The sequence below is a fragment of the Lineus longissimus genome, chromosome 5 (assembly GCF_910592395.1).
Source record: "Lineus longissimus chromosome 5, tnLinLong1.2, whole genome shotgun sequence".
NCBI classification, from domain to species: domain Eukaryota; kingdom Metazoa; phylum Nemertea; class Pilidiophora; order Heteronemertea; family Lineidae; genus Lineus; species Lineus longissimus.
In genome coordinates, this window is record NC_088312.1 from 17357780 (window position 1) to 17369011 (window position 11232).

The window sequence follows — 11232 nt, forward strand, 5'->3', positions numbered from 1 at the left end:
GGTGCTAGTCCCAAACTGGTAATTTCTATTTATTTTGACCTCTGTTAAATCAGGATACCTCTCAATTACAGACAGCATTTTGTATCCTTGTGCTGTACAACCCAGCCTGGACATACCACAGTTGTCCATGGAGAAGGCTCATCCTCTCTGACACTTTTTTTCTGTAAAGCTACTGATACAACATACTGAACTAGGGATATCTTCCGTTGCCTCCTGTAATATTTACATACCATGGCTGATTAGTTCAATCATATTTCATCCAGCTGGCAGCTCTGCATTGGAAATTTTAGTGGTATAACGTGTTCTCTTGACCTTCAAACAGTAGTATAAAGCCGATATTTACTACTTTATACCCTCAGTCCTATGTTATTAGGTCATCCAGCTGAGCGCCAGGCCCTTGGGCCTCTTGTTCTATTTTTCAGGACCTGCTGCTGATCCTCAAAGCCAGGCCACAGCTGAGACCGATAGCAGTGCTGAAGAGGAAAGTCACTCAGAGTGTCCTCCTGGTACAGAAATGAGACCAGCTGCTCCTGTTGGTAAAACTGACTCTGACAAGGTTGATGATTCAGACTCGGATAATTCTGTTGGTCTCGTCAATTTCAAGCATGATAGTGAAAATAACCCTAGTCTTGCTGACTCTGCTGAATTACCTATATCTGTCAGTGAACTGGATGGCGATTCTCAATCCAGCAAAACAGACAATTTTGATTCAGATCATTATGAGTCAGATACAGAGACCGACTCTGTGGTCAATGAAGGCCCAGTTGATATCAATAATAATGCCACTGGCAGTGGTAATGATACTGGCACTGAAAGTAATACAGTCCGATCCAAGTCCAATCATGGAGTCATGTCTGACTCCGATGGAAGAAAGCGAGATGCGCAAGAACTGCTGGAGAAATACCCTCAATTCACACTATCTGCAGGAGGCTTCTTGTGCCGCACTTGCTCAGCATTTGCATCACCTGCGGACAAGGCCAATAAGACTTTTAAGCCTTTTATTTCTACTGGGTCAAAGTTAGGTGATCATCCTGACAAGCGACTTAATGACCACCTAAAGCCCACTTTGCATAACAGATGTGTTCAGAATGAAAAAATGCTGAAGGAAATGCTGAGCAAGGGTGGGCTTGCTGGCCTGTATGAAAGAAGTACACAATCAGAGATAGAAAACAATCGCCAGTATTTTTCTCACCTTGTCAAGTCCATGAATTATCATATTCATCATTACAATGCCAAGTCCCAACTTCCAGAATTCATCAAGTTCCTTGCTACCTTAGGTGAGGAGGTTACAGAGAGGTTCCTTTCAAGAAATGCTGGGTCTTCATATGGCACTTACCTGAGCCCCCTGTCCATAGATGAAGTTTTGACTTCATACAGCATCTGGTGTACTGAGAGAATATCCGAATCTCTTCTACATGCTGAAGTTATGACCTACTACAGCGACGACTCTGAATCGCACAATGATTCAGATGAAATGGTAAGTTTTGCAACATGGCTGGATCCCAGCTGCACCCTGGGAACAATGCAACCCTATGCCTTCCTCAACATAAGGGCGGTAGCTCCTCCTGCTGAAGCAGCTACAGATCCAGGTGTCAAAACACATTATGATGCAAAGTCGTTGTATTCTTCAATGAAAACTGTTCTGAATGACACCAATATTGAACAGAAACTTGTCAAATTCATATGTTTCGATGGAAGAAATACCATGAGCGGTGCACAAGGAGGAGTGCAGAAATTCTGGCGTGATGACCATCCCAGCACCATATATATTAATTGCCGTAATCATCGCCTAGCTCTAGTATTTGTGCATCTAAAACGCATCTATCCCCTAATCAATGAATACGACCAGCTTCTGATTGATATGTATATAGCTATTGACTACAGCAAAACAGCCAAGGTGGTATTTCATCATCTTCAGGCAATTGCTGGGGAAGACCCTCTGAGAATGCTGAAGGCATGTACAACAAGGTGGCTAAGCCACTTTATGGCCACTCGTAGGGTACTTGATAGGTATGATGATCTGCTGACTACATTTGACACACTTTATCTTAAAACTAGAGATACGAAGTACCTCAAGATAAATGAAAGGTTGAGTGATCCAGATAATATCTGTGTGTTGGTGTGTATGAATCAGCTTCTGCAGGAAACCAACAAGCTTTCATTAGCACTGCAGTCAACTACTGCCCAGATAACAAAAATCCTTGACTTAGTGGAAAAGGCACGATTGTGTGTGGATGCTTTACCTGAATCTGAGACATGCAAAGCCAGATGTCAGGAGTACCTTCAGAAAGCAAAATCATACAGGGAAGACAGTGTTGGATTCCGCAGACAGACCAGGGGGCAACAGGCTAAATCCCATCAAAACTTTGATTTTGAGAAATTCAACAAGGACTTCCTGAAACCCTTCTGCAGGGATCTGTCTGCAGAAATGAGCATTGCCTTCTATGATGACCAGCATCCAGTGATCAGTTCTTTGATACAGCTCTTTGTTGTTCCAGTAGTAAGATCATCATCCACTGATTCCCAATTGTCCAGCACAAAGTTACAGGTAGAGTTCAAAAAGATCTCCAGTCAATACTCTCTGGCTGGGGACTTGGAAGATCAGACTCCACTTGTGACAGAATACAATAGTTTCATTGAGCATTTGGGCCTTATGAAAAAAAGACACGAGTCCCAGATTGATGAGCAAGTTCGTCATATCAGCAAAAGCATTGAGTCAAAGAAGAAGGAGAGTGCAAAGAATGAATGAAGGGTGCCTCAATATGTCATCCGAAAATTAGAAGAAGAGATGAAAAATCTCAAAGAGGAGAGGCATCTGACTCTTCTGGGGGTTCTTGAATGGTTGGATACTCTAGACAAACTAATGAGAATCAAACTCTTCCCTCAGAACCCCTTGCCACTCACCGACAAGGCTATTGCAACAATCATTGATATTTTCAATACAAGGTTCAATAAACGTAGGTATAGTCCTCTATGAATTGTGCTGATCAATCATGAATTGAATTGTGCTGATCAATCATAATCTATACAGGCTGGGCCATGTGTGCATTTGTCTGTCTGAAGTTATTATGATGAAAAACTAACTGCTGTTAAGTGTTTCCATTTGTTCCTGTTTAATTGTTTGGCAAATAATTACACTACTACTAGTCTGTCTTATTCTATATGATGCAATAACATAGTAGTTGAAACTTACTAGTCTGTTAATTAATCTGTCAGTGAGTCTTGAAGCAGTGAGAGGGGTTTTAAAGTTTTGTAGCTTCATTACTTACTCATGCATACATACACGTGTATAATGATACCACTGCTGACTGCTAAGAAAATAAAATATGTGATGAAGTGAACTACACCAATTGTTTGTTTGATCTTTCTTTATTCTTATAAAATGATGTCGATGACGGCAGATGGGCAGCCAGGTGGGCTTGATGGACCAGTGCCACTAAGCCACAAAAAAGCACGTTCCGTCATGCCTTACGGCACGCAAAGTGCCCAAAATAGACCTTAAAAAAGTAGAGGGTGTAGCCTTAGCTGTACAATTGAGAGCCCTGATCTCAGAATTCATAACTTTAAGGGACGAATTATACAATGACAGGCAAGAGGTCACCGAAATTTTAGAGTATCTTTGTACAAACTAAATCCTTAAACTTCTTTTTGTATTCCTGTAAACACACTGCATTCATGCAGTACTAAATCATTGCACCAATTATGTTACTAATTCTGCACTATTCTTTTGTATACCACAGAGTATGAAATAAACACATATGATAATAATTATTGTTAAATATTTGTCCTTCCATTTATAGCTTGATTTAATAGAACAAAGTTTTATTAAATTATTACTTTAGTCCTACTTTAGAGACTTTAATCTCATTTCAATGATTTGATATCAGAAACTGGTAATCATTCATTGAATTTGTCACTGTAACCCTTCCACTTCACTAATCCGTATTTCTTGCCTTAACTGGTCTTGTACCTTAATATCTTCTCTATCTTGTACTCTAGTTGGTCAGGATTAGGAACATAGCTCAATTCCTCTTCATAGAAATATCCTTGAATTTCCTCCTTGTGATAATCTTCAAGCTTGTAGACGATAGGATGAGTGAAAATGATCTATGTGATTTAGAATACTTCCTCAGTGAAGTTTGGTAGGTAGCCTTTATCGAAAATGGACTGGTACTTTGAAATTCTTTCACTGTCACCTACTTTGTACTTTGGATCACCAAATGTCTCTTTGAGGTGGATACCGTAAAGGTTGTACCATACTGCTCCTTCATTTTCCATCTTTCTGGCATCTACAGGTTTCATACCTATTGATGAGTGAAAAGTGTTGTTGTAGCCACTGACCAAGTCATCCAGAACATCGATCCACTTGCCAGTCGCCTTAGCGGTGAAATAACGCCACATCTTCTCTTTCAAAGTCCTGTTGAAATGCTCTACGACTGCTTCCTTCTTGTCAGGTTTTTTGGAGAACCATTCTATGACATTTTCTGTTAAAAGTTACTTGAAGTGTTTATCGTAGAATTCTGTACAATCATCAAATTTGATCTTTTCTGGTTTTGCCTCTTTAAAAATCACTTTAAATGCATCTCTGTCATCTGATTTCTTCTCCTCTCTTACTCTTCACCGGTAGAGCCCAAGAGTAACAAATGAATAGGTCTATGGCTGTTAAAATGAATATGAATCCTTTATTCTTACCCTCAAATTTATGCATATCAACCAGGTCAGCTTCCACTGTTGATCAATGTACGATACCATTGTCTTTCTAAAGGTGAATTTCTTAATGGTTGGTTTGTGTAGTTGGTGTGTTGGTAGTAGTGTGTCTATGAATTCTTTCACCTCTTTGTGCTTAATGAGTTTTTTCGAGCTATGCTCTTGTGACGAAGTCAAACTTTGTCGAGCTTTGCTCTCTTGACTTTTGTCATGCTCTGAATATTACCAGAATCCTTCATCCGAAAAAAGGATCCATACAAATTGAAATGTGAAGTGCACTATGTAAAATCCTTTTTCCTATCTGTTTTCAGACACATAAGAAAGATGATTTTCGCCCTCCTTGACGGATACACGAGGGTTGTTACACCAATTATCAACTTATCAGGAAAGCAATGACAGATGGGAAGGGCGGAGCACTGACCGCATGCAGCCGAAATACGGCCATTAATCTGTATCGACCAGCTGATCGTGCTCAACACATCCTCAGCACCTTCCATTTTGCTCGCAAGGAAGTAATGGGGGGAAAACCCGAACATTTCAGTTCAGGGGAGCGAGAAAAGGAAGATGCCCAAAAGGGAGGGGGGGGGGCTAGCCAAAAATCCTCCCAAAGTGATCATCTTCTAACAACTCCGTTTGGGGCTAATAGCGATCACTGCAAGGGTCCTCCGTGGCTGTACGCAGGTAGCGAAATCGAATGGCCGAGACAAAGCCTGCCTGGGTTTAAATAGCCTTGCTCGACAATGGAAAAGTACTGAGGGTGTCAACACATCCTCAGCACCTTCCATTTTGCTCGCAAGGAAGTAATGGGGGGAAAACCCGAACATTTCAGTAGATACGCCCTGAAATTGATGGCGTTATCATAAAAAAATCCACCCATTACTCCCCAAAACCCAAAACTGGTAGCAAACAAAAGTTGACAAACATATATCTACATATGTTAGGTTTATTCAAAAACATATAACGTGTCCGTGAACACGCTAACAAAGAACCTGTCAATAGCATAAGCAGATAACGTCCAGGTTAGTTTCATATACGATTGCATGGAAGCAAATTTTACCATAATAATGATAGGTATCTGATCACAGTATTTACTACACTTAAAATGCATATTTCAATCGGCAGTGACAAGGGTGGCGCAATTGTACACTCTTGTAGGAAAGTAAAAGGACACCAGATATATATATCAATATCTCGGAAGGACCCGCACACCTCCATCCCGCACACACGCCATACACCGCCCCAGCATGCCGGCCCAAAGCACCCGTGTCAAAACAACAGCCTCGAGCCCCGCACCACGAAAACATCACAATTTCAAAACGAAAAATCGAACCGATCGGAAAACAAAACCTCAGAGAATTGGAAGCGGAAACTCCAAGACTAAAAAAATCGACTCCCTGTGACACCCCGAAACCCACAGCTGTTTCAGCTAGAATTAAAATGCAAGTTTTATCAGAAGCCACCAGATGGCACTCTACAGGCAGGTGCGACACCAAAGTGTTTATTGCTATCCCAATAAACATCCCAGTTCCTCACCCCAGACGCTTTCGGAAGGTGCGAGGATTACATAATAGGCCTGAATTCACCCATGTTTGCCCTCAGTTTTGCTGTAGTAATTAGGATTATACGTATTGATTAGGATCAACTTGGCGTGAACCAAGTTTTGTGTATTATATTGCGGCTGCCATCTTGAATAGTAGGCCTGGGCCAGCATTGCAAAGTTGGCTAAATTATGACTTTGATGGCACTTTTCTGTGCAAACATTGATGATTGTTTACACTCCCTTTATGGTTCATGAAATGCCCTAGACGCAAGGGCCCAACGCGCCGCGTAGTGGCAAAAAAGCGAAGCTGGCGAAACATTTATAACGGGTCACCGTCACTTATTATTGGACTTATAGCGCATTTACGGGGTTGCAACTATTTTGCTTTATAGTGTCACCAGGAAAGAAAAGCATGCGACCTAACGCCGATCTATTTGTATAAAGTGATAATTGGAAGGTATATAGTAGGAAATATCAATAAAATAATCATTCCATGTCGTCTTTTGAGGGCATTTTTGATTGTAAAAAATATATGTGTACGTCACCGTAGTCTCTGCAATGATAATTTTATCAGAGCAGTCTCGCGCAAGTAGAAGTTCTTTACCTACTAGTTCTTCACTTATTAGTCTCAACGTCTGGCGCAAAGCCAGACGTTTTCCATTACGATTTCACTACGATGTTTGACAAGAAGGAGCAGTGCGCGAGATATGCTAATGAGCAGACTTCCCTCGCTTGAGTTTCTGAAGAATGTTCCATATCGCGCTTAGCTCATCACTACTGATTATGACAGGCGTGCAACGGTAGGTATCTGCTCCCCAACTTCCACCCTAATACGGTACAATAAGTTACCATTTGATGGGAATGGGACAATGCCCTCACTGTGTATGGAGTCATAGGGATAAGAAGACATTATTCATTAGTGTTGGTACAATTGTTTTTGCCCAAAAAGCATGCGCAATCAAAAAACAAAATATGCAAGGTATCACGTACATGACCATGACGACGTGCAGAAAGTGCACTGGCCAGTGCATACCCTATGGCTATGTACTAGTAAACATGGTAAACATGAACAACATCATTATTCATCGGCAGTTCATTTTACTCCGAGCTTTTCCTGAAACATATAGCCATGATGATTAGGCCCACCATGTACCATGACCAATAACAGCACTAGATCATGTAGATGTCAACAAGTTCACATCAACCGTATAATCCCGCATGGCGCATGTGGGGCATGCGTCTAAACCAAAGCCCCAAAATCACTTGTTTTGGTCTATTTCACTTGTGTTTCCCCCCGTCTCCCAGTCCATAATACATTTACAGTTTACAATCCCCGATCATGGCCCAACAAAAGGTCATCGGTTGACTAAAGGAACACAACTGTTCAATGGATTTATAGTTGAATGCGATCAAACTACGTCTTTTCAATCGTGGATTGTAAATTTAACCCCATGGGCCTAGGGAAGGCCCTATAACAATACTTTCGACACAGTTATTATCTCCGGTGCCTCCACCATGTTACACACAGTGCTCACTGCTGATTCTAAAATGCGCCACCTAGTCAAAACAGGACATATGTTCTTCTAGGAATAGATCTCTTTCCAATATTTCTTCATTCCACTATCGTCATCACCTCATCATACTTTCATTGACATTACAGGCACAGATCCACAGAGCACTCTTCAAATCATCTACACAGTGGTTATCCAACTAGGATTATAAAGGTAATTTCTTAGCCCCGCACAGTGGGTTTCAGTCTTGATAAAGGGGCACTATTGCTAGCAGCTAGGTAGGCAAGATAAAGTTAGACGAAGTAGCCGATAGGGGTCTCTCACCCCTCAAAGTCCGTCACAACTATTCAAGCTTGTACAAGGAATACATGCAGCGCTGACTCTAACAAGACCCAATGGGAATGTCGCACAGTCATCTGTCAAAAACAAGACCTATGTTGCAGTATGATCTCTTGCCAATATTTAATAATTGCACTATCGTCATCACCTCATCATACTTCATTGACATTACAGGCACACATTGACATAGACCACTGTTGCAGTCAACGACACAGTCGCTATCCAAGTAGCATTATAGAGGTAATTATCATTATCATACCTCATTAGCATGTGAACCAATCACGTCGCGTCCTTTGCGATCACGGCAAAGCCTCATGGAATAATGTCTTTCACCGTTGAATAATTTTTCATATTCCATGCCTACAACTTCAATTTCTTCATATTCCATGGCTAGAAGTTCAATACTAATATAATATCCAAGATAAAGTTACAAGAAGTAGTCAATAGGGGTCTCTCACCTCTCACTGTATGTCCACACTATTCACGCTTGCACGAGGAATGCATTCAATGCTGAATCTAACAACACCCAGTGCCCTTACTCTGTATATTAGTCACTGGAAGATGGCCCATTTCACTCCTTGCTTCTACTTCACCTATAGTCTCATTGCAAACGCCTCAGTTCTATGATATCACATTCACTTTCAGCTGTCATGCAACGCAACAACTGCGCTATCTGCCATCGCACATCAACGAAGAAGTGCAGCCGCCCACATTCCACCTCACGTCTGTCCGACCAGCTGCAATCCTCGAGGACGCCCCACTGTACCACGATTTCACTACGATGTTTGACAAGAAGGAGCAGTGCGCGAGATAGGCTAATGAGCAGACTTCCCTCGCTTCAGTTTCGGAAGAATGTTCCATATCGCGCTAAGCTGACCACTGCTGACCATGACAGGCGTGCATTGGACTGGTACAGGTTGGAACTGAACATTGAATATGCTGGTGGTGACGCTTTCTGATGAGAAGTTGGTCGTGACTGATGCAGTATCCTTGGACTTGTCCACAGCATCGTTCAATCATTGCTCTCTGAGCTGCCTTGATTCTGTACTTACCCAAATACTAAGACCAAATGCCTGTTGACTGTGCTTTAAGAGAGACTGGCGCCATGCCTAGAGATATGACTGACCCCTATTGGCAAATTTGTATGACTTTATCTTGCCTACCTAGCTGCTGCCTATAGTCTCCCTTTAACTGCGGAACACTTCAAAGTCGATAAAATGCCATGTTCCACCTTTTAATGTGTTCAGACCGCCATTTTCAAAATAATCAATTCAGGACACTGCCTTCTAGTCTCATAATAAATTTTGCTTTCCTCAATAATAACATTTCTTCTTCTTCAATGCTTTCATCATTCCAAACTTCTCCTCCTCTGACTTTTACAGGGGTACAGTCATGGCAATCAAAACCCAAATACTGAAACCAAATGCCTGTTGACTGTGCTTTAAGAGAGACTGGCACCATGCCTAGTCTCTCTTAAAGCACAGTCAACAGACACCAACCCCCTCAGACTCAGAAACCACAAACGCCCAACCCTTCCTGCTACCTTAATACTTCTGGATCTTCACAAAATGACAATTATATCCACGGTTTCTAACTTAGTTATGTATTTTTATGATAAAATGGACTTTTCCCGGAAAAAAAATTAATTCACTGGGTCGTCCGTTTTACTGATTGCCTATATTCCTCGATTTATTATTCTCTCATCAGTGATGGTATCAGTATACTGTTATAAATCTGATGAAATTCTTTAGCAAATGAAGATTAAACCTGATAGATGTGTGGGGGTTAAACATGATGACTGGATGTACCTTGTGTTCAAAATCACAACTAAACCTGCCTTCATCCTACTACACTATGCTTGCTGAAGACTATGTCAGTATGATGTAAACTGTAGACATATGCACAATCTGCCTTCTTACTACACTGAGGATCAGATAATCAGTAGGGAAGTTGTGATGCAGACTGTACTTATGCAAGTATCAATTCGTGTCTTGTACCCCCCCTCCTCAAGGGTACGACACCGTATCACCCTATAACGACATCTTAAGGCTCAAGCATCACCCTTTTTTCACCAATGCTACTTTTTCTTTCGTCAAGACATCACCATCAACAATATATCAGTTATCACCGTCATATAAAGTAACCGAACTAATTTTACTGGGTAAGGCTGTATGTTCGACAAGACATCGACACATTAGCATCCTTATTCTTTCCAGCTTCGCCAAATTTTCACTAAAGGAAAAATAAATACTACTCAAGCATCGGCAAAGATTAGTGGTGATAGCTTAACTACCCTTGAGGAGGGGGGGGTACAAGAAACGAATTGATACTTGCATTAAGACCAAATTAGTATAGAAGTTATGATGCAAACTGAAGACGTGTCCCTGAAGACTGGATAGGGACATCTCATAACCAATATCGTTGACGAGGGATGTGACCGTCTCGATCGGTGTCCCTGAATGAAGACGGGACTAGGGACATCTCATAACCAATATCATTGACGAGGGATGTGACCGTCTCGATCGGTGTCCTTGAATGAAGACGGGACTAGGGACATCTCATAACCAATATCATTGATGAGGGATGCGACTGCTCGATCGGTGTCACTGAATGAAGACGGGACGAGGGACATCTCATAACCAATATCATTGACGAGGGATGAGACTGCTCGATCGGTGTCACTGAATGAAGACGGGACTAGGGACATCTCATAGCCAATATCATTGACGAGGGATGTGACCGTCTCGATCGGTGTCCCTGAATGAAGACGGGACTAGGGACATCTCATAACCAATATCATTGACGAGGGATGTGACTGCTCGATCGGTGTCACTAAATGAAGACGGGACTAGGGACATCTCATAACCAATATCATTGACGAGGGATGTGACCGTCTCACCCAGCTTGTTTATGTGGTGTCCCTGTACCAAGATGGGACTAGTAGTAGTATAGGACATAATTGTCATAACATCATGGACAAGTGATTTGACTGTCTCATCTGGCTTGGTGTCCCTCATATAAGCTGTCCTGTTGAAGTAAGATGGGACAAGTGGTTCAAGACCCCTCAGCAGGTCTCTTGTGTAGAGTGCCAATGCTTGACAAGCACATGTACTAGTATTCCATATGTTGCCATGG

General features: G+C 41.8%; 1 long non-coding RNA gene across 1 annotated transcript; it reads left to right on the forward strand.

The window, feature by feature from the left end:
- Positions 1-7692: 7692 nt before the first annotated feature.
- On the forward strand, positions 7693-9338 carry LOC135488748 (uncharacterized). Its single transcript, XR_010447038.1, has 3 exons — positions 7693-7971; positions 8272-8337; positions 8743-9338. It is a non-coding gene; the product is annotated as an uncharacterized LOC135488748 (long non-coding RNA).
- Positions 9339-11232: the final 1894 nt, after the last annotated feature.